The sequence below is a fragment of the Suricata suricatta genome, chromosome 1 (assembly GCF_006229205.1).
Source record: "Suricata suricatta isolate VVHF042 chromosome 1, meerkat_22Aug2017_6uvM2_HiC, whole genome shotgun sequence".
Classification (NCBI taxonomy): domain Eukaryota; kingdom Metazoa; phylum Chordata; class Mammalia; order Carnivora; family Herpestidae; genus Suricata; species Suricata suricatta.
In genome coordinates this window covers 58,707,757-58,731,389 of record NC_043700.1, presented here as the reverse complement: position 1 = coordinate 58,731,389, position 23,633 = coordinate 58,707,757, and the positions used below count along the sequence as shown (strand labels likewise).

At 36.4% G+C, this 23,633-nt stretch overlaps 1 pseudogene; it reads right to left on the bottom strand.

Moving 5' to 3' along the window:
• Positions 1–1,842: 1,842 nt before the first annotated feature.
• LOC115300984 overlaps positions 1,843–23,633 on the bottom strand; it is a 46,121-nt pseudogene continuing 24,330 nt past the window's right edge.

Sequence of the window (23,633 nt, the reverse complement as noted above, 5' to 3'; positions counted from 1 at the left end):
TTAGTTGCCGTGTACTCATAAGGTGGCTTTCTCAGGCTTATCCATCACTAATTTTAGTACCTAAGCACATGGAGAGAAGCTCCAGTTGGTTGGCTAGCTTTATGCTCTTCCCTGAGGTGAAGGTGAGCAATATAGCCAGCGTGCCTTTGTGTGAAGAAGATGATTCTTATTAGGATAACCCGGAATCTGGTTGAACATATTCAATGAAGAAAATTTATTAACTTGGCTGACAACAGCATCTTGGGGCTATAAATATGATTAATATGTAATGTAGGAAGTTAAAATGATATTTGTGTATGGATATGACCATTATTTTTTTCTATCAGGCATAAAATGGAATTCTAGGAATATATGAATATGTGAAAAATAAGCATTCATATGTTTAAAAGAAGGAAATACCTCCTACAGAATACTTTGATATGATATTTAACTTGGATTCTCTTCAAATCATGTGGCTGTTTCTTTGATTTGGGAATACTACTTTTTCGGTGTGACTTTCCTGACGCATACCTGTGAGATAGGCTAATTTCCTTCTTACACTGAAAAGGATAAGATAGGAAATCATATTTCTGGTAAGAAGCCAACAGCTACCTTGTCCTCTGCACACATAGAAACTGCTGAAAGGTATTATTCTACTGTAGCAATTATTTTAAACAATAACTAGCTTCAGCGAATTAAATTATTTTTTTCCTCCTTTTCTACTGGCACTCAGCTGCAGGTTAGCAGCATCAGAAAAACACCTTATTTCAGGCGGTTGGACTATTTCTTATCTCATGGAGGGCATAAACAAGAGCTAAAGATCATAAGATTTCTTCTTTCTGTTTCTGTCTGCTAGGTTTTTGCTTTGTGATCCATCCTTTGCAGTTAGCTTAAAAACACAATAATGATGATTTGTAAAACTTGGGTCAAATAAGCTACAGAAAGTTCAACCCAAAATGTTCAAGTTTACTCTTTCTCTTCAGGTTGCATAGTTTGAGACCACACAGCAGGTTCTAATATCCATGAAATAAGAATCTTATGAACAGAGGAAACCCATTTCTAAGGACAGTTGGAAACCGCTTGCCTGAGCCGCTTCTGCTTAAAATCAAAGATGCCATGTGGTGACACATTTCTGAAGAACAAGATCCTTCTGTTTGTGGAACTTCACACTGTTTGACTATTTTCATCCCAAAGAAAAATCCAAAATGGGAGACAGTTTGATCTTATAATTTAGTGTAGTACTCAGAAAGGTACTCTCCTTCTCTCCCAGGGAATTCTGAACGAAGTCAGCAGGATTGGTAGGAAGGACAATGAGTCTGGGAAATCTCGGCTTTATAAAACTTCTTCCTCTAACTCGGGAGCCAGATGGTGTTTACATGAGTCAACTCCCACCCAATTGGCATTCTCAGCTACATTTAAAGCAGAAAGATGAAGATGGGAGAAATTACCAGAATATGCTTTTGAGGACAAAAATTAAATATAACACAGCTTATGATGAAGCAATTTTAAGATAATGTTTCTGAGCGTGTGTATCTTGTGCCGTCTTTACCGTAGACAATGCTTAGAATATGTAAAATCTTTTAGATGTATATAATGATCTTTATATATATATATTATATGTTATATGTAATGGCATTACATGACTATAGTATGTATATATAGTTGACCCTGGAACAGCATGGGTTTGAACTGCGCTGGTCCAGTCAAACGTGGATTTTTTTTCTTTCCTGTGAAAAGCTTCATTGTTTCCATTTGGTCTTCGGCTTGAGTGAGGGCTTCAGCTTCATTAAAAAGCTGCCTCATGGCTGGAAGGAGAGGCTCAGGCATAAGTCCTGGCAACAAGGGAGATGCCAGTGGAGCCCTTCATGGGCCAGTGGACTCCACAGGCTCCCAGTCAAGCTTGAGGGTGAGCCTTTAGAAGAGATACTTGCCCAGCCCAGTCTAGGGGCCAGCCAACCTCTGGTTAGTCAGTCATCCATCTTCTGGATGACTTTCATCTCTTCATCCAGGAAGTGGCTCTCCAGGAAGTCACCGAGATGGGCCTTTGCACGAGCAGAACCCAGGGCATACAGATCCAAAAGGCTTGCTTCAGCTTCTTCTTCAGGACAATGGTGGCTTCCATGACAAACACTTTTACCTCACTCATCTTGGGGTAGCTTCTACATTATCTTGGAAGAGTGTGTGGTCCCCATGCTGGTTTTGCATCTTCTGGAAAGGCTGAGTGACCTGGTGCTTCCCTTCAGCCAACTCACAGAAGTGTCCAGTACCATCCAGAGACACAGCATCCTGATGGGAATCGAATCCTGGAGACAGGTAGGTAGGTGTAGGAGGCCCACAGATGCATGTTGACCAGAAACTTTTGCAGCTTCCACCTCAGTGGAATAATTCTGAGGAATCTGGGGGCTTATGGTTGATCTGCAATAGAGAGCTAAGCTCAAAAATGGTGTTGGTTGGTGCCTGATGCAGGGCATGGCTGAGAAGATGGGTCCCTGTGTTTCTACTGGAAAGGAAACTGAAGGGTTGTGGGAGGCTGGAACAAGAAGCATCCCAGGGTCTGCTTTGTCCAAACACTGTTGAAGAGACCCACAAGACTTCTGGGCGCACTGTCTATACAAGGAATTTTTATAGTACAGTACTGTAAATGTATTTTCTCTTCCTTACCATTTTCTTAATACCATTTTTTCTGTAGCTTACTTTTTTTAATGTTTTATTTATTTTTGAGATAGAGAGAGACAGAGCATGAGCAGGGAGGGACAGAGAGAGAGGGAGACACAGAATCGGAAGAAGACTCCAGACTCTGAGCTGTCAGCACAGAGCCCAACGCGGGGCTTGAACCCACAAAAGTGACCATGACCTGAGCCGAAGTCAGAGGCTTAACCAACTGAGCCACCCAGGTGCCCTGCTAGCTTACTTTTTTATAAGAACACAGTTTATAACACGTACAACATACAAATATGTGTTAACCAACTGTTTATGTTACAGGTAAGGCTTTTGGCCACCAGTAGGCTATTAATAGTTAAATCTTTGGGCAGTCAAAAATTATTCATAGATTTTTGACTTTGCAAGGCTTGGCATCTCTAACTCCCTCCTAGTTTGAGGGTCAACTGTATATATATGGCTACAGTAAAGATAAGCTCTAATTATAAAGAAAATTCATCTTCGAAGATACTTCTGTTGCATTGAAGAAAACATAATGTTGACGTTCCCTATGATGCAAAGAAACATGCTTTCATAGTCAGTTGAAACCAACTAAAATATATATGTTCAGAGAGGGCAAAGGATGATTGTGGACTTTTTTGGAAGCTTACAGAATGCAAATGTTTCTTAAAAAGCTTTTAGAAGGAAGCAGAATTTGAGCTAGTATTTAAAATAGATGTAATGTGATAAGGATATTAGAAAGCTCTTCTATGCAGAGAGAGAGAGCTGGAAAATTGTGCTTGGGAAATGTTATTAACACAATAATATTGGACAGGATGTTTGTGTTAGCCTCTTCTTTATGCCTAGATGCTCTCATTTGTTAAAAATACCTGGAAATTAGATTTTGCCTCATACCACTGGAGTAGCTAACTTTTTTGTCAATCAGACAAAGCAAACTATATCAGGCAGAAGAATAAGTGCCACTTAAGAGAGCGGAGAAGAAAGAAATACAGACATTTCAGTTAGATTTTATTGGCGAAGCATACAAACATATGAAGCCTGAGATTGTGAGCTATTTAGGATGACAATTGGCAATTTATTATATACAAGTTTTCCTTTTTTATATTGTTATTTTGTAATAATTTATGTGTAGGGTAACAGACTATGAAAATAAACTATGTGAGGTTTGGAAATGCAAGCCTTGCACAAGAAATTAAATTCACTCTTAGTATATAGGGGTTTTCTAGTGATAATATATTTTAAGACACATAAAATTGTCAACTTTTCTTGTGTATTAAAATTAGCTATTTTCGTTTCTATTTCTAAATTCCTCTTGAATCATATTTTGTTTCAAACTTTCCTTCACACAGAATTTTGCCTCATACCAACTTTGTAACTTTGTATTTTGAAAAGTGCAGATTACTCTTAAAATTAAAGCATCTGTATGTTTAAAATAAGTAAAAACACTTTTAAACTAAAATTATAAAGTAATTATAAATTTCAAAACAAGAAATACCTTATTGGATTAATTAATTAGATGCAATATATAAATATTTTATGTATGTTACATATATTTTCATAGTTTGGATTATTTGCCACTAAATATATATGTAATAAGTAACACACAAGCAGAAATATACCTTAGTGCAACATTCTATTAGAAAACATATGAATTTTAGTACTTTGGAAACTAAACTCTTGACTTTAGTACAAGGGATCGAGTCACGCTTTTCAAATAAAAATATCCAGGGATCCTTTACTTGGAATTTTATGAATAAAAGAAAAAGAGTTGTAGAGAATGGATAATCCTAAAGTCTGCATTGAGATGCATGTGCATTTTACTTTAAGAGTAATTTAAATAGAATTTACATTCAGCAAACCATAGGTACTCTACACAAGTGTGCTGATATTTATGTCTAGTGTACCTTTTCCACCTACCCCATCCTTCACAAGGTTTACTAGATAATTATTTTAAAAAGACAGTAGCTGGATATGGTCACAAAATCATTTTTCCTGGTCTAGATTACATATTTCTTTAAAAATACATATCTTAAAGCTCAATGTAATCTTCTGATCCTATTCAGCATGTCCCATACTTTTCCCCACTTGCTTGCAAAAGATACCTTATCATGTTTTGCAGAAAGTCTCAAACTTTATCATTTTCTTTTTTTTTTGGTAAGGCGTCTTTGTTTTCCTCCTGTGAATCTGTACATCATTGGCTGGCCCTTTGCCTTATCTGTCTAGGAAAGACTGCAATGCTCTCTCTCTTATGCCAGGATCTTCTATTTTTTATTTGAACATATGCCCTCATGAGAAAAGATATGAGACAAGTTATAAAAATAAGAAAGTATTTACAGGAAACTAAGCTGAGGTACAGAGTAGGCACTTGCTATGGTCTTAATATTTATGTCCCCCCAAAATTCATATGTTGATAATCCTAATGCCCAATGTGATGGTATTAGGAAGTAGACCCTGTAGGAGGTGATTAGGTCACCTTAGATCAGGAGGGCAGAGTACTTCTGAGTGTGATGAATGCCCCATGAAGGAGGCCCTAGAGGGCTCCCTGCGCCCCACCTCCATGAATGGATATGCCAGGGAAGCGTCTTCCAGCTCACTCAGGCTGGCACCCTGACCACTGATTTCCAGCCTTTAGAACTGGGAGAAATAACTTTCTCTGTTTCTTAAATCTACTTCCTGTGGTATTTTGTTATAGCAACCTCAACAGATTAAGATGTTACACAAACGAAAAATTTTTGTGAGAAGATTCTTGACAGCGTGGTGAGACTAGATCTTCACTTGATCTTAGCCAAATGGCCGAGAAGCTATTGGTGAGACTAGATCTTGACTGATGAGAATCTGATCATTGTATCTACTAAAATGAAGCAAAATGAAAAGATTTTGAATGAGAGTTATGTTCTGAAAACTTCAAGAAGATTAATACTGTAAAGATGTGTAGGCCGCATTAAAAGATGAGGAGAGGAGAATTTTGCAAGAACACAGATTACACGTAATGGGTATCTGACCAAGATTAGTATGCATGTGTTCTCAATTCTGCTTGCACCTTAGAATCACTGGGAGCTGTAAAAATATATCAAAGCCTGACTCTTTCCAGGCCAATTGAATCAGAATTTCTAACAATGTGGTTTGGACTCTTCCTGGAATTTTTTTTTTTTTTACAACTTTCAGGTAAAGGGAACCTGAGTGACTCAGTCTGTTATGTGTCTGACTTCAGCTCAAGTAATGATCACACAGTTCATGAGTTTGGGCCCCATGCCGGGCTCTCTGCTGACAGTGCAGGGCCTGCTTTGGGTCCTCTGTACCCCCCTCACTGGCCCTCCCCCACCTCGTGCTCTCTTTTTCTCAAAAATAAATAAACATTAAAATTTTTAAAATTAAGCTTTCAGATAATTCTAATCTGCAGCCAAGTTTGAATACCACTAGGTGAGCATTGATTCTAAAGAAAGAGGAAAATGATACCTGAATAATTGGTCAAATCAAAATCCTGGTGATAAATGAAGTGATGTATTTTACATCCAAACTGTCCTCTCACCCCAAATGGAAGAAATATAAATATGCCTTTTCCCTAATCAAAAGAGAACATGAAACATGATAGTAGAGTAGCCCATGAGTTTGGGAAAAAGACAGAAGTTTATAATATTTCACTAGAAAGCCTCTGTTTTCTCTCATAAGTATGAAGTTTATTAATCTAGGGAAGGGATGTAGTGGGAATCCTCTGATCATTCAAATGAAGTTAATATAGTTATTGTGGATAATGGAACAAAAATAATTAGAGACATGCAGACAGATTTTAGGGACTCTCAGAGACAGACTGAAGTTAATAAATATACTATGAAAGTCTCCTAAATATAGAAGGAGGGAACATGGAAATTGAATTCTTCTAGCATTGAACTTTTGTTTTTGCTTCTGTTGTTGTTGTTTGTTTGTTGTGATGGGTTTTATTTATTTATATTTATTTTTAACTTGTTTGGCAAGGAGAATAGGGGTAGGAATGAGCTGAACAAGGGTATTGACAAGAAAATAACTGAAGTAAAGAAATTTAGAGTCAAATCTGTAAAAAGAAAATCAAAGTAGAATTATGCATAAGCATATATTGAAGGTTAGAGGGAGAGTTGACTGTGGTTAAATATGTGTTTTGGGAATCACTGAATGAGAACATTGGATAACTAAGAAGTTTTATTCATACACCTAGAGGTTAGAGTTTGAGATAGACCAGTTCTAGCTGACCAAGGTCTCCTGTTGCATGGGCATAAAAATTTAGTGAAGTAAAGGTTAAGTTCAATATAGGAAAAGTGTTCAAGAAATCAGAGATTAGCTGCCTGGTTGGCCTGTCTACATGAATTCTGATCGATGTCTGATGGACTGGACCACAAAAGAAGATGGAGGCAAGTTGTCAAAGTTGTTGATCAACATAAAGAAGAGAGTGAGAGAAGACTAAGGCATCTGGATTTATATTTCCCTAGTCATGACTCATTTAAGGATAAGTCATTCAAATTCTCAGCCCTTACTACCAATTCCCAGAAGATGTTATACCAATTATCTCAATAATATAAGGATATTTGCAGCATAACTCTGAGTTTAGTTCACAAATTGTCTCTTGGAAGAAAGTTCCATCCTCTGAATTGGCGATTACATGCATGGGCCATTGCCCAGTAAGTTCCAGAGCCGTGTAAGGAGTGTTGTGATCACAAGGTGAATCATCTCAGACAATGAGCATCAGGATGGCACTATTAGCTTATTCTGGTGACCTTCTCCAGAGTCTCAATTTGACAGCAAGTAGTTATACATATATTTATTTTTATTTTTACATTTGGTTTCTTCTGATTTATTGCATTTATTTTTGTCTGAAGGATAACAAATTTATATTTTCCTGTTATTTTGTATTTTTATTCTGCTCTGGCATTTTCCAAAGTTGTTTTCTCTTATGCGTATTTACCATTCCCTAGATTCCCATCCCTTAAACATCTATCTTTCTGTCTATCCCCTACTTTTGGTTTTTATTTGGCCTATACTTCAAAATCCAAAGACTATGTTTTATAAAGCAACAACACAGTATAGGTATAAAGAAAATAATCTTTGTTTATTTTCTTTTCATTCTGACATAATATATCCAATATTCATAGTAATAAATTCTCCTTAGAAATGTCTCCTTTGATTTCTGCTGATCTGGTGAAAATAATATAACATTTTTTTAGTAATTAGTAGTGTGTGTGTGTGTGTGTGTGTGTGTGTGTGTGTGTGTGTGTGTAGAGGAATCTATGGTATGGCTGTGCCTTATTGTCTCCGATCCACGCGGTAGAGACATGGGCTAGTGCTACCTTTAGTCCACCCTCCATGCTGCCTCCTTCCTTCTTCTCTTCCTCCCTGGGTCTCCTCTCTTTATTGGTGAATCCCCCCCCCCCCCGTATAAATAGCTCAATGATACTCTATGGCACACCTTCTCTGAAGAACCAATTGGAACAAACTGAAAAGGTCAGTTATAAAATTAGATAGATATATGTATAAGAATTTATAAATGTGAAGTATGGCTTTTCAAACTAATATTAAATACGGATTTCAGCACACACATGAAAAAAGTTGGATACCTACCCCTTATACAACAGAACTAAATTCTGATGAATAAATAATATAAATGTGAAAATGTTGATAAAATTTTTGTAATTTCACAACATTTCAGAATGGGAAACTGTTTAAGTTTGAAGCCACATTCAGCAGCCATTAAAGTTTTATGTTTACTTCATAAAAATCAAATTTTCTGTTTGGCAGAAAATACCATAAACAAAGAGGAAATAAAGTGACCAATATATATTTTCAACTTGTCATGGACAGAGTGCTAATCCATTAATACATTAATGCATTAATTAATAAAAACAATAAAACATGTATCAGTGATCACAAGAAATAAGCAAAGTGCATTATGAGAAGAGTAATATGTTTTTTTCATATATCATATTAGAAGCAAAATACAAATGGAAGTATGACAATGCCATTTTTTATTAATTTGATAAAATAAAAAAGTTTGAGAACACATTATATTCATGTAATTATGGGAAAATAGGCATTTGTTTATTTTTGATTAGAATGGAATGTAAATTGATAAACTTGGAGTTATTCATGAACGTTTCACTTAAAACGTTTCACTTAAAAGATGTTACAAACATTTGAGTCAAATATACTTTGACCTGGAAATTTCCCTTCTAAGAACTTTTTTTCAGTTTCATGTACATATTTGTGAAATACAATTGTTTTATAATACCAAAATGTATGAAACAAAGTGTTCATTGGTGGGATATACTTAAAAAATTAGTATACACCATACATAAAATAATAATACTTAGAAAATCGATATTTTTTGTGTATGGATATAATAGAAGATATTGTTATGTGCAAAAAGTAAAGACTTAGAAAAAATAAAGAATTAGAACTGTGTGTACATTTTCCATCACTGTATATTTTTAAAAGGCTGTGTATATATGTGTAGAACATTGTTCATACAATATATAATCATACAAAACTGGTCATTGTGACTTCAGTTGCAAAATGGACTTGAAGGAGTTAGGGAAATTGATGGGAGGGAGAATAAAGAAGTTAATAGATGTTCCAAATACCAAGGGTTATTCAAAAATTGGTATGGGATTCACTATCTACTTATTACAATATATTTCATAAAATCAACTTTTTGTCTTTTATGTGCCTTCTTGAAACTGTGACCTTTGAAGAAAAAGTGGGAAAAACCACACAGTCTATTATAGCTGTTAAGAATACTAAAATTTTGAAATGCCTGGGTGTCTCAGTAGGTTAAACGTCTGACTTCAGCTCAAGTCATGATCTTGTGGTCGTGAGTTCAAGCCCCATGTCAGGCTCTGTACTGACAGCTCAGAGCCTGGAACCTATTTCAAATTCTGTACTTCCCTCTTTCTCTCCATCCCTCCTCACTCACACTCTGTCTCTCTCTCTCTCTCAAGAATAAATAAACATAAAAATTTTTCAAAAAAGAATACTAAAATTTTAAGGAGATGTATATAACCAATTTGGCTTAAAAATTTGAATTACATATTGAATACATTTTAACTCTTTTCTAAGAAACATTATATTATCACACTTATATTACCTTGGAAAAATTAAGTTGGACACAATTTTCAAAGTAAAAGTTGATTACTATTACACTTATCCTGTCTTTTTTTCTGATATGCAAAGAAGTGGAATGGGTTCACTATTCAGATAATTCAGTAACAACAGATGAAGCAAAACTAACTACACAACATGAGTTGTTTGGCATGACATATCATAGTGAAACTGGCAAAATATAAAGATAAAGAGAGAATTCTGAAAGCAGATAGGGATAAAAGGATCCTAACATACAAAGGAAAACCTATCAGAGTAGTTACAAACCAATCTGCTGAAACTTGGTAGACCAGAAAGGAATGGTAGGAAATCTTCAATGTGATGAACAGAAAAAATATGCAGCCACAAATCCTTTATCCAGCAGGCCTGTCATTCAGAATAGAAGGAGAGATAAAGGTTTTCCCAAATAAACAAAAATTGGAAAAAAAAAAAAAACAGCCTTACAAGAAACCCTAAGAAGGACTCTAGGAAGAAAATGTTGCAAGGAACGCAAGGTACCAAATACACCACTATAAGCACGAGTTCTACAAAGAACACAATGACTCTAAACCAATATTTTTCAAAAATGACACTGAATGAAAATGAACTATATACTCCAATCAAAAGACATAAAATATCAGAATGGATAAAAAAACAAAAGCCATCTATTTGCTATCTACAAGAGACTCATTTTAGACCTGAAGACCCCTTCAGGTTGAAATTAAGGAGATGGAGAAATATCTATCATGCAAATGGAAGTCAAAAGACAGCTGGAGTGGCCATACTTATATCAGACAAACTGGACTTTAACGTAAAGGCAGTAACAAGAGATGAAGAAAGACATTATATAATAATTAAAGGGTCTCTCCATCAGGTAGAGCTAACAATTATAAATGTCTATGCACCAAATTCAGGAGCACAGCAATGGATAGATAAACTAGACAGAAAATCACTAAGGGAACAAAGGGCTTGAATGACACATTGGAACAGGTGCATTTGACAGATATATTTAGAACTCTACATCCTGAGGCTATGGAATTCACATTCTTCTCAAGTGCACATGCTACATTCTCCAAGATATACCACATACTGGGTCATAAAGCAGCCCTCCATAAATATAAAAAAATGAGATTATACCATGAACTCTTTCAGATCACAATGCTATGAACCTTAAAATCAATCACAGGAAAAAGTCTGGAAAACCTCCAAAAATATGGAGGTTAAAGCTAACCCTACTAAAGAACGATTGGGCCAATCAGGCAAATACAGAAGAAACTAAAAAATATATGGAAACGAATGAAAATGAAAATACAACAATCCAAACTCTTTGGAATGCAGCAAAGGCAGTCCTAAGAGGAAAGTATATTGAAATCCAGGCCTACCTCAAGAAACTAGAAGAAGTGCAAATACAAAATCTAACAGTGAACCTAAAGGGACTAGAAGGAGAGCAGCAAGAGCACCCCAACCCAACAGAAGAGAAATAATAAAGATCTGGGCAGAAATAAACAATATAGATCTAGAAAAATAGTTGAACAAATCAATGAAACCAAGAGTTGGTTTTTTGAAAAAATAAATAAAATTGATAAACCTCTAGCCAGGCTTCTCAAAAAGAAAAGAGAGAGCACCCAAATAGACAAAATCACAAATGAAAATGGAGCTATTACAACCAAACCTTCAGACATACAAGCAATTATCAGGGAATACTAAGAAAAATTATATGCCAACAAATGGGACAACCTAAAAGAAATGGAGAAAATCCTAAACACACAGGCACTATCAAAATTCAAATGGGAAGAGATAGAAAACCTGAATAAACCCATAATCAGTGAAGAAATTGAATCAGTTATCAAAATTCTCCCAATGAATAAGAACCCAGGGCCAGACAGCTTCTCTGGAGAATTCTACCAAATATTTAAAGCAGAATGAATACCCATTCTTCTCAAGCTATTCCAGAAAATAGAAATAGAAGGAAAACTTCTGGATTCATTCTATGAAGCCAGCATCCCTTTGATTCCCAAACCAGACAGAGACCCAGCAAAACAACAGAACTACAGGCCAATGTCTTTGATGAATACAGATGCAAAAGTACTCAACAAGATACTAGCAAATTAAACTCAACAGCATATAAAAAGAATTATCCACAATTATCAAGCAGGATTTATTCCTGTGTTACAGGACGTGTTCAATATTCACAAATCCATCAATGTGATACATCACATTAAGAAAAGAAAAGATAAAAACCATGTGATCCTGTTTATAGATGCAGAAAAAACATTTGACAAAATATATCATTCTTTCTTAAGAAAAACCCTTGAGAAAGTCAGGATAGAAGGAACTTACTTAAACATCATAAAAGCCATTTATGAAAAGCCCACAGGTAATATCATCCTCAGTGGGGAAAAACTGAGAGTTTTTCCCCTGAGATCAGGAATAAGACAGGAATGTCCACCCTCACCACTTGTTTAACATAGTGCTGGAAGTCCTAGCACCAACAATCAGACATCAAAAGGAAATAAAAGGCATCAGAATTGGCAAAGATGAAGTCAAACTTTCATTTTTCACAGATGACATGGAAAACCCAACCAACTCCACCAGAAGCCTACTGGAACTGATATATGAATTCAGTAAAGTCACAGGGTACAAAATCAACGTATAGAAATTAGTTGCATTTTTATACATCAATAATGAAGCAACAGAAAGAAAAATCAAGAAACAGATCCCATTCACAATTGCACAAAAAATCATAAAATATCTAGGAATAAACTTAACCAAGGATGTAAAATATCTGTACAATGAAAACTATAGAAAACTTATGAAGGAAATTGAGGAAGACACAAAGAAATGGAAAAACATTCCATGCTCATAGATTGGAAAAATAAACATTGTGAAAATGTCATTATTACCCAAAGCAATCTACACATTCAATGAAATGTCAATCAAAATTGCACAAGCATTCTTCTCAAAGCCAGAACAAACTATCCTAAAATTTGAATTGAACCATAAAAGACCCTAAATAGCAAAGTAATATTGAAGAAGAAAACCAACATGGGAGGCATCACAATCCCAGACTTTAGCCTCTACTACAAAGCTGTCATCATCAAGACAGTATGGTATTGGCACAAAAACAGACACATAGACCAGTGGAATAGAATAGAGAACCCAGAACTGGGTCCAGAAATGTATGGCTAATTAATCTTTGACAAAGCAGGAAAGAGTATCCAATGGAAAAAAGACACCTCTTTAACAGATGGTGCTGGGAGATTTAAACAGCAACATGTAAAAGAATGAAACTAGACCACTCTCTTCACGATACACAAAAATAAACTCAAAATGTATGAAGGACCTGAATGTGAGACAGGAAACCATCAAAACCCTAGAGGAGAAAACAGGAAACAACCTCCTTGACCTCAACTGCAGAAATTTCCTACTTGACACATCCCCAAAAGCAAGGGAATCAAGAGCAAAAATGAACTATTGAGATCTCATCAAGATAAAAAGTTTCTGCACTGCAAAGGAAACAACCAAGAAAACTGATAGGCAAGCAACGTGCCTATTAGGAAACCACCCACTCTGATGTGCCAGTCAGAGTGGCTAAAATGAACATATTAGGAGATTATAGATGCTGATGAGGATGTGGAGAAATGGGCACCCTCCTACACTGTTGGTGGGAATGTAAACTGGTGCAGCCATTCTGGAAAACGTTGTGGAGTTTTCTCAAAAAATTAACATTATAACTCCTCTATGACACAGCAATAGCACTGCTAGGGATATACCCAAGGATACAGATGTGCTGAATCATAGGGGCAAATGTACCTCAATGTTCATAGCAGCACTTTCAATAATAGTTAAATCATTGAAAGAGCGTAAATGTCCATCAACTGATGAATGGATCAAGAAGATGTGGTTTCTATATATAATGGAATACTACATGACAATGACAAAGAATGAAATCTGGCCATTCATAACAATGTGGAAGGAACTCAAGGGTGTCATGCTAAGTGAAATAAATCAGGCAGAGAAGGACAGATACCATATGTTTGCACTCATAAGTGTAACAGGCGAAACTTAGCAGAGGACCATGGGTGAGGGGAAGGGAGGAAATAGCGAGAGGGAAGGAGGTAAACCATGAAAGAGTCTTGAATACTGAGAACAAACTGAGGGCTGATGGGAGAGGAGGAGAGGCGAAGGGGGGTGAGGGGCATGGAGGAGGGCACTTATTGGGATGAGCACTGGGAGTTACATGGAAATCAACTTGACAATAAACTATAAAAGAAAAATAAATAAATAAATACATTTATTAGAAACCTGTCACTACTTGATATTTGCTTTTTTCATCTAAACAGAGCTAATTCATAAAACTAGTTTTAATACATAAAAAGCACTATTTTTACCTTTAAGGTTGTTTTACAGATGCAAATGCTTCCTTAGAAAGCTCCGAATCTGATCATAATTAAATCATATAGCAAATCTTAATTTGAAAAACTTAATGTTGCAAACTGTCTTTATTCCCCAAAGTCATTAAAAATAATATGTTTAAAAGTACCATTAATTCTATTTTACACATAAGTACAATAGCACAGATAATGAAATGTAGTAAAACCATTACTTGCTTCCATTAATACTGGGTAAGTAGTGGGAAAACATCGTTTGGTTTTGCTACCAAGGTAAATAGGAATTAAAGATATAATTAACTGAATAGATAAAATTAAAAAAATGAATAATATCAAATGTAAACTCAAGATTCTTTCTCTCCAGTTTCATGTGATATAAGCTCATGTATCATTCTGGCAGAGCAAGTCATCACAGAAATAAAGGGAATCACCATGCTTCCTTTCTCATAAGCTCCATAACCAGAAGCGTGAACATTGATCAATTCTTTTTCTTGTTGCCTTGGAATTCCTTAAATTTGGGCTGCATTTGATGGGATTATAATCATTTTTAAAATTTATAACATATTTGTTGGGGTATAACTGACATAACAACATTTACCTTTTAAAAGTTTATTTATTTATTTTGAGAGAGAGAAAGAATGTATGTGTGTGAGCAGAGAGAAGAGAGGGAGAGAAAAATTCCAAGATGGCTCTGTGCTGTCACCATACAGATCTCATGAACCCTGAGATCATGACCTGGGCAAAAATCCAAAGTCAGATGCTTAACCAACTGAACCACCCAGGTGCCCCATATTTATTTTAAAATGTGGAATTCAGTCATTTTTAGTATATTCCTAGAGTTGTATAAACATCAACCCAAATTTGAAAATATTTTCATCACCCCAAATAAAAACTACATGCTCTTTCAGTCACTTTAAGTTTTTTTTTTTTTTTTTTTTTTTGCCCTCCTACCCCAAATTCATGGCAAACATGAATCTACTTTCTGCCTCTAGGAATTTGTCTGTTCTGGCTAATTAATATAAATGGAATCATACAGTATGTCAACTTTTGTGACTGGCATCATTCACTTAACATATTTTGAAGTTCATCCATATTAAAGCTGCTGTCAGGACATCCTTCTTTTTTAATGCCAGGCAACTATTTCACTGTGTGGATATATCACTTTTTGTTTATCATTCATGAATCAATAGATGTTTGGATTTTTTTCTACTTTTTGGTTACTAAGAATAATGCTGATCATGCATTCGTTTTTATGGGGTATGTGTTTTCACTTTTTGTATATCTATCTTACAGTGGACTTTCTGGGTTATATGATTAGTGTATGTTTAACATTTTGAAGAACTAACAGACTGTTTTCCAAAATGGTGGCACCAAATTGAAGACTCATGAACAATGTCGGATACTTTCAATTTCTCCATATCCTTTTCTCTTTAAATTTTTTGTAACCTTTATTCATTTTTGAGAGACAGAGACAAGACATGGGCAGGGAAGGGACAGAATGAGAGGGAGACACAAAATCTGAAGAAGACTCCAGGCTCTGAGGTGTCAGCACAGAGCTTGATGTGGGGTTCAAGCCCAGGAACTGTGAAATCATGACTTGAACCAAAGTCAGAATTTTAACTAACTAAGCCACCCAGGCGCCCCTCTCCATACCCTTTTTAACTTTTGTTATTGTCTGACATTTTATTTTAGCAACCCTAGTAATTGTGAAGAGGTATTTCATTGTGATTTTGATTTGCATTTCTCTAATGACTGAGATGTTGAACATATTTACAAGCATTTGTTGGACATGCATGTATCTTCTTTGGAAAAATACATATTCAAGTATTTTGTCAATCTTTAATAAGGTTATTTTTCTTTTATTGTTAAGATGTAAGACTTCTTTGGATATTCTAATAGAATTCCTTATCATAAATAAGATTTTGAAATATTTTCTTACATTCTGAATAATTTCTTTTCATTTTTTTGACACTATCCTTTGAACTCCCATAGATCTTATTTTGGGTGAAGTCCAATTCATATTTTTTTCCTTTTCTTCCTTGTACTTTGGTGTCATTTCTAAGAAACAAAAATTATATATGTTTACTACTATCTTTTCTTCCAAGTTTTATAGTTTTAGGGTTTTTATTTATTTATTTATTTTTTTTGAGAGCGAGAAAGAGAGCTGGGGAGACAGGAAGAGGAAGAGAGAGAGAATCTTAAGTATGCTCCAGACTCAACATGGAGTCTTACACAAGGCTCAGTCCCAGGACTCTGGAATAAAGATCCTTGAACCATTAAATGCTCAGCAGACTGAGCCACCCAGAAGCCTTTAGTTTTAGCGTGTACATTTAACTCTGTGTTCCATTGTGAGCAAATTGTGGTGTGAAGTAGAGATCTGGCTTTATTCCTTTGCATGTAAATATTCAGTAGTTCCTACCCTGGTTTTTAGAGAGTGTTCTTTCACTATTGAATATCTTGGCAACCTTGTCAAAAACAAGTTACTGTAAGGGCCGATTTCTGGACTTTCAGTTCAATTCTACTGATCTATATAACTAACCTTATGCCAGTACCATGCAGTCTTGATAATTGTAGTATGTTTTGAAATAGGAGATTTTGATCTTCCAATTTCTTTTTTTTGTTTGTTTTTCAATATATTTTTGGCTATTTGAGATCCTTTGGATCCTATAACTTGCTGAGCTAGTTTTTTTTTGAGTTACCTTAAGATGGCAACCGAGCAGCCATTTTGCTGTGGGTCAGAGAAGAACTCCATGCACCGACAACCCCCACCCCCACCCGCAGACCTGGAATGTCCTGTGCCATTTGAAAACAGCCAATCATGAAGCTCCAGCTTTCCATCACCCTGACAGAGGAGGCAACCTATCCCATCCCGTCACATCCCTAAAATGCCCTTATTTGGTAATCTGCCCTCCCAAGACCTTACCCGGAAGTCTTTCACCCATAAAATACCTTGCCCCTCCCATACCAGGTGCTTACAATCTTACCATAGTGGTGCCTCCTTGCGTCCCTCCTCCGGGCATTCCAGCTTCTTGTAGGGGAAACTAGTACCTTCCAGGAAGAGCTTGGATAAGGCGGGCAGCAGGGAGCAAGAAGTGCATGTTTTTAAGTCTGGATATATAGACAGAGGACCTGAGAAGGAGGAGGTGGAGGCGGTAGGCTTCTCTTCCTCTTTCTCTAGGTCTGTTTTGGGTACAGACAGGGGCCCTTAATTGTTTCCTCTCCTGATGGTAGGGCTTTTGAGAAGGTTGCCTTTAAATCAGGATTGACCTTACATTGCTTACACATATCTCTATTTTTTTCTTAAGGACCAAAAACTCTTAACATAAGAGGCTTCTCCCCATTCTCTCAAGTTTACAAGACAAGCCCAAATGTAGGGTAATATCATAATTGATATTTCCCTCTGGTGACCAGGTTTTCTTCTCCAACTGTATTGAGTCCAAGCCTTCTTTAGGGTTTGTGGATCGAAATCATCCCAATTTTTTAGAATGCATCCCCAGCCTTTAGATCAAAGGAGGGACAATTTTAATCAGAGCTTGAGCAAAACAGCTCAAAAGTGTATGCTGTCCTCCCCTTTTGGTTAAAATCATACTTCTTTCTTTCCCAAGACCATTAAGTACAAGAAAGGGTGCTGTATATTCGCTTCTCTATATCCATCACACATACAGCAAACCAGCATCCTGAAATTGATGTTAAAACACAAATTAAGAGACAGAAAGGGAAATTCTGGTGAATACACAAAGGGGAGGTCAGGGATCAGGTACTGCCAATAGCCTTCAGGTGTCCACCAAAGAGTAGCCTTGGTCAGAACCTTTCAATTGCTGTTTAGCCTGAGTCCCATACATCTGGGAGTTCTTCTCAAAAGGAAATTGGGACTCCATCACACTAATTCTCAACTATTGTGGGGGATCAGATAGGGCAAAAACACAAGGGGCCTGTAACCTGAGACTGGAAAATGGCAGCCACACTATTCATTCTTAATTGGCTGATGGGTGCCCATTGTTTGGTCAGGGAGTTTTGTTTAGGATAGAAAGAAAAGCAGGGAAGTCAGCTGCTCTTTACTAATGGTTAGAAGACAAGGATATCCTCAGACTAGCGCCCAAAGGAATGTTGCAGGATATTTTACCTCAATACCTGGGGAAAAAATAGTAATGTCTTTTGCTGCCAATCTCCAAATGCTCCACATTTATTTTGTTTCCCCAAGGCGGAGGAATGCATACTGTTTTCCAGAGTGACTGCACCAGTTTGCTTCCCACCAGGAGTGCAAAAGAGATTCTCTTTCTCCGCATCCTCACCAACATCTGTTGTTGCCTGAGTTAATGTTCACCATTCAGACAAGTGTGAGGTGGTATCTCATTGTGGTTTTGATTTGTATTTGCCTGATGATGGATGATCTTGAGTATTTTTTCATATGTCGATTGGCCATCTGGATGTCGTCTTTGGAGAAGTGTCTTTTGCCCATTTCTTCACTGGATTATTTGTTTTTTGGGTGTTGAGTTAGATAAGTTTTTTATAGATTTTGGAAACTAATCCTTTATCTGATATATCACTTGCAAATATCTTCTCCCATTCCATTGTTGCCTTTTAGTTTTGCTGATTGTTTCCTTCACTAATGCAGAAGCTTTTTATTTTGACAAACTCCCAATAGTTAATTTTTGCTTTTGTTTCCCTTGCCTCCAGAGATGTGTTGAGTAGGAAGTTGCTGTGGCTAAGTCAAAGAGGTTTTTGCCTGCTTTCTCCTATAGGATTTTGATGACTTCCCATCTTTTACCCATTTTAAATTTATTTTAAATGTTTAGGTCTTTCACCCATTTTAAATTTATTTTTGTGTATGATGTAAAAAAGTGGTCCAGGTTTATTTTTCTACATGTCCTTTTCTAGTATTCCCAGCACCATTTGCTGGAGAGACTGTCATTATTCTATTGGTATTCTTTCCTGCTTTGTCAAAGATTAGTTGGCCATATGTTTATGGGTCCATTTCTGTTCCATTGATCGATCTGAGTGTCTGTTTTTTCACCAGTACCATACTGTCTTGATGATTACAGATTTGTAATACATCTTGAAGTCCAGAAATGTGATGCCTCCAGCTTTGGTTTTCTTTATCAAGATTTTTTTGGCTATTCAAAGTCTTTTCTCCTTCCACAAAAAATTTAGTATTTTTTACTTTTTAGCTTTGTGAAGAATGCTGGTGTTATTTTGACAGGGATTACATTGAATATGTAGATTCCTTTGGATAGTATCAACATTTTTAACACTGTTTTTTCTTCCAATCCATAAGCATGGAATATTTTTCTCTGTGTCTTCTTCAACTTCTTTCATAAGATTTCTATAGTTTTCAGTCTATAGATTTTTCACTTCTTTGGTTAGGTTTATTTCTAGGTATCTTATGGGTTTTGGTGCAATTGTAAATGGGATCGATTCCTTGATTTCTCTCTCTCTTCATTATTGGTGAATAGGAATGCAACCAATTTCTGTGCATTGATTTTATATCCTGCGACTTTGCTAAATTCAAGGATCAGTTCTAGCAATTTTATGGTGGAATATTTTGGGTTTTCCATATAAATATCATGTCATCTGTGAAAAGTGAAAGTTTGACTTCCCACTCACTGATCTGGATGCTTTTTATTCCTTTGTGCTGTCTTATTGCTGAGGCTAAGACTTCCGACACTATTGAATAACTGTGGTGAGAGTGGACATCCCTATCGTGTTCCTGAAATGGGAAACACTGTCAGTTTTTCCTCATTGAGGATATTAGCAGTGGGTCTTTCATATATGGCTTTTATGATTTTGAGGTATGATGCGTCTATCCCTACTTTCTTGCAGAGGTTTATCAAGAAAGAATACTATATTTTGTTAAATGCCTTCTCTGCAGCTATTGAGAAGATCATATGGTTCTTATCCTTTCTTTTATTGATGTAATGTATCATATTGATTGTTTTGTGGATACTGAACTAGTCCTGCACCCCAGGTATAAGTCTCACTTGGTTGTGGTGAATATTTTTTTAATGGATTGTTGGATCTGGTTGGCTAGTATCTTGTTGAGGATTTTTGCCTCCATGTTCATCAGGGAAATTATTCTGTAGTTCTCCATTTTAATGAGGTCTTTGCCTGGTTTTAGAATTAAAGTAATGCTGGCTTCATAAATGAGACTGGAAGTTTTTCTTCCATTTCTAATTTTGGAACAACCTCAAAAGAATAGGCGTTAACTCTTCAAACGTTTGGTAAAATTCCCCTGGAAAGCCATTCTCCTGGTTTTAGGGAGATTTTTGATTACTAATTAAATTTATTTGCTGGTTATAGGTCTGTTAAAATTCTCTATTCCTTCCTGTTTCAGTTTTGATAGTTTATATGTTTCTAGGAATTTGTCCATTTCTTCCAGATTGCCCAATTTATTGGCATAAAGTTGCTCATAATATTCTTATTGTTGTTTGTATTTCTGCTGTGTTGGTTGTGATTGCTCCTCTTTCATTCTCATTCTTGATTTTATTTATTTGTGTCCTTTCCTTTTTCTTTTCAGTCAGACTGGCTAGGGGGTTATCAATTTTGTTGATTCTTTCAAAGAACCGCTCCTAGATTCATTGATCTGCTTTACTGTTTTTGTTTGTTTTACTGTTTTTGTTTTTGTTTATTTTTTGGGGTTCAGTAGCATTGTTTCTGCTTTAATCTTTATTATTTCCTGTCGTATGCTGGTTTTGGTTTTATTTGCTGTTTTTCTTTTTCCCAGCTCTTTGAGATGTAAACTTAGGTTTAGATCTGAGATCTTTCTTCCTTCTTTAGGAAGGCCTGGGTTGCTATATATTTCCCTCTTATGACCACCTTTGCTGAGTCCCAGAGGTTTGGGGCTGTGGTGTTATCATTTTCATTGGGTTCCACGTACTTTAAAATTTCCTCTTTAACTTCTTGGTTAACCCTTTCATTTGCTACCCATTCATTTGTTAGTAGGATGTTCTTTAGTTTCAAGTATTTGTTATCTTTCCAATTTTTTTTCTTGTTATTGACGTCATTTCATAGCATTGTGGTCTGAAAATGTGCACGGTCTGATCTTGATCATTTTGTACTTGGTGATGGCTGATCTATTTCCTAGAATGCGATCTATTCTGAAGAATGTTCCATGTGTATTCTGCTGCTTTTTGGCCCAGTTGGGTGGGGCTTAGTATAATAGCTTCATTCTCCACTAGATGGTACTTCTTAGCTTACTGAGGTCGATTGCTGTGGCTTGTGTAGGCATGTATGTGCACGTGCAGAAGGAGTGAAAATGGCATCACCCAGCTACCCAGTGTCTAGTATCAGAACCCTGTGCTGTCCCCAATGGCAATCAAGCATGCTTCCATCTCTGGCTTCTGTCCACTCCCTGCTTCTACACTGTTCATGACCAAGCCCTTAGGCTTCCAGGCAGTACCTCCTTCCTGAGTTTTATCTCAAATGGGGCTGTGTTTCCTACCCTCACTTCTGAGGGACTGCAGCTTTAACCTGCTCAGATCTTCTGGGGGTGAGCCTCGCTGAGCAATGGCTGGGTGCCAGCCTGACCCAAGGAATTGTCAGGAGACTGTGCTGCTGAATGCCCAGAGATTGCAGCTGGGTGCCAGCCCAACCCAGAAAAATCTTGTGCAATAGAGTAGCAGTAACATTTCAGGCATTATGTTGAGTCACAACACACATCTGGCATGAGGCTTCACCCTTAAAGTTCTTGTTCCAACACCAGGAATGTGATTGTTCTCTGAGGTCCACTGGGACCTGTGACTGTGGAGAAGTCACATAGCCTCTTCCAAATGTCCTCCCATCAAGGGAATTGCCAACCCTATGTGGCCCGAGGACCCCTCAGACCTCACTCTCTGTTTCTGGGAATTCACCCTTCCCATCATAGCACCACCAGGTATCCAGCTACGGAGTTTCAGACTCTGTGCCCTCCCTGTTTATACTCTTAATGGAATTTAAACCCTCTCCTTTCTCCTTTCTCCTTTTTTGTTCAGTCCCTTGCAACTGTTTCCACTTTTCTATTTTCTTTCCAGCTGCTTTTGGAGAGGAGGTGCTTTTCCTGTACTCTCCCCCATCTCCATTCTCTCTCCACAAGGAAAAACAGCTCCCTGCCCTCTCTCTGTAGCTTCTCTCTCCCCCAGTTCATCTCTGCACCAGGTACCTAATGAGTTCTGTGGTTCAGGTTGTTAGATTGTTGTGTTAATTCTCAAATCAGTTTCTAGGTGTGCAAGATGGTTTAGTGTTGATCTGGCTGCATTTCAGGGATGAGGGATGCAAAAAAAAATTTTTTTTTCCAATACTGTTCTGCCATCTTGGCCCCTTTCAGAGAGGCTGTAGGTTTTTAGCTATCACCTAGGTGGAGGTGGTGTTGCCTTCAATCAAAGATCTCCATAAGTCCAAGAGAAAAGCTGGGTTTTGTTTTACATCCTCTAAAATATGAGAGGGAAAGCATCCAGAATTTCTTACTACATTTACAAAAGTTCTTTTTTTACCAGTGGTGTGTATTTCAAGATATATTTTTATATGCAAATGATTAAATGAAATATACATATCAAATTTTAAAATACTGGATTTTAGCCATTACAAATAACAAAATGCTCAGGAAAATTCAAAGAGAAAACAATACTCAAAACAAGAAACAAAATAGGATACATCACATTGGATAAAATGACATTTGCTATTGTTAATATGGTGTGGTGGTTAAGGTCACATGCTCTTAACAAAAGTACCTGAGTTCAAAAGTCCTCCCATCTGCTATGACAACTTATATATAATTTCTGAAGCTTAGTTTTTATCATCTATAAAATGGATATAAAATAGCATCTATGGGGGTGTTTAGGTGGCTCAGGTAGTTAAACATTCAACTCTTAATTTTGGCTCAGGTCAGGCTTTCATGGTTTGTGGGATTGAGCTCTGCCTTGGGCTCTGCATTGACAGCATGGAGCCTGCTTGGGATTTGCTATCTCCCTTTCTCTCTGACTCTCTCCCACTTGCTCATACTCTCTCCCAAATAAATAAACATTAAGAAGAAGTAGCATCTATGTCATACAGTTATTATTGGACTACATGAGTTAATATATGTAAAACACTTAGAATAGGAATCATCAGGAAATAGTGAAATAGTAACCATTAGTAATTATTGTATTATTGTTCCTACCCGTTACTATTTGCACTACTAATAATGTCTCCTTTTTTTTGAGCGTTTATAATTTGCCATCTATTTGGTGCAGAATTTACACACTAAACTAATATTCACAAAAAAACTGTAAGTCAGTTTAGGAAGAAATAGACACAGGTTACTGCTATTAAAATACATATCCAAAGTCAAATAGCCTTTTACTCTTTTTTTTTTTTGGCAGTTTTTAAATTTATTTATTTATTTATTTTTTATTTTTTTTAATATAACACAATTTATTTTTTTAACATATGCAATTATTTTCCATCATTTACAATACAGTAGTTACAATGACATTCCAAACAGAAAAGCGAAGTAAAAAATCAAAACCCCAACTTCTATTTCATGTAATTAGA